Raw genomic sequence first — 1101 nt, 5'->3', positions numbered from 1 at the left:
AAGAAGAAGAAGAAGAAGAAGAAGAAGAAGAAGAAGAAGAAGAAGAAGAAGAATGGTGGTTTTCGTGGTGGTATAAAATGTTGGTAATGAAAAGAAAACCAAAATAATACTTCTTTAACAATGAAAAACGTGTAGTATCGAGTATAAATATGTTTTTAACTTTAGAGATTATATTGACCTTTCTAGGAGATAGGGGGACAGACTCTTTTCCCGGATTTCTGTTCTGCTCCAAGCAAATATCGCTCTCAGAATTACAAAGTTCTATCAGACATGTTAGGCCGTTTTGAGTTACTACAACCATGAGGCCAGAAACCAAATGCTCTTTCTGCTCTATCAAAATCGTACTAGAGAATTACATACAAAGAAAAAAAAGAGGGATGAGAGATAAGGAAGATAAAAGATTGATAGAAAGAAAGAGAAATGATGTGGGCGATGGATGTTTGATAGAAAAGAAGGAGGAGTGATAAGGACGATGGATGTTTGATAGAAAACAAGGTGCGGCAAATTACACCAAACCACCCGCCATGGCCCACCTATAAAACTCTATATTTTAAAAAAGACCCACCTATAAAACTCTATATTTTAAAAAAGACCCACATCTAAAACTCTTACCAAAACAATAAAAAAGACCCACCTATAAAACTCTTACTAAAACTGTATAAAAAAGACCCACATCTAAAACTCTTACCAAAACTATAAAAAAAAGACCTACCTATAAAAATCTTACTAAAACTATATAAAAAAGACCCACATCTAAAACTCTTGCTAAAACTATTTTTTAAAAGTCCACCTATAAAACTCTTACTAAAACTATAAAACAAGACCCACCTATAAAACTTTTACAAACCTATATAAAAAAGACCCACCTATAGGGTCTTCTCACCACAATATGGAAACGGCGTGGGCAAATTGGAAATGTCAAAGACAGAGAACTTCGGTTCTAAACCTCCCCCCTCTCTCTTTCTCTCTCCCCCTCTCTCTCTCTTTCTCTCTCCCCCTCTCTCTCTCTCTGTCTCTCTCTCTTTCTTTCTCTCTCAATCTCTCTCTCCCTCTCTCTCTCTCTCTCTCTCTCTCTCTCTCTCTCGTTTCACTTACTACATT

Source organism: Aplysia californica, unplaced genomic scaffold (genome assembly GCF_000002075.1).
Source record: "Aplysia californica isolate F4 #8 unplaced genomic scaffold, AplCal3.0 scaffold00792, whole genome shotgun sequence".
Classification (NCBI taxonomy): Eukaryota; Metazoa; Mollusca; class Gastropoda; order Aplysiida; family Aplysiidae; genus Aplysia; species Aplysia californica.
Note: the sequence above shows the minus strand (reverse complement) of the source record.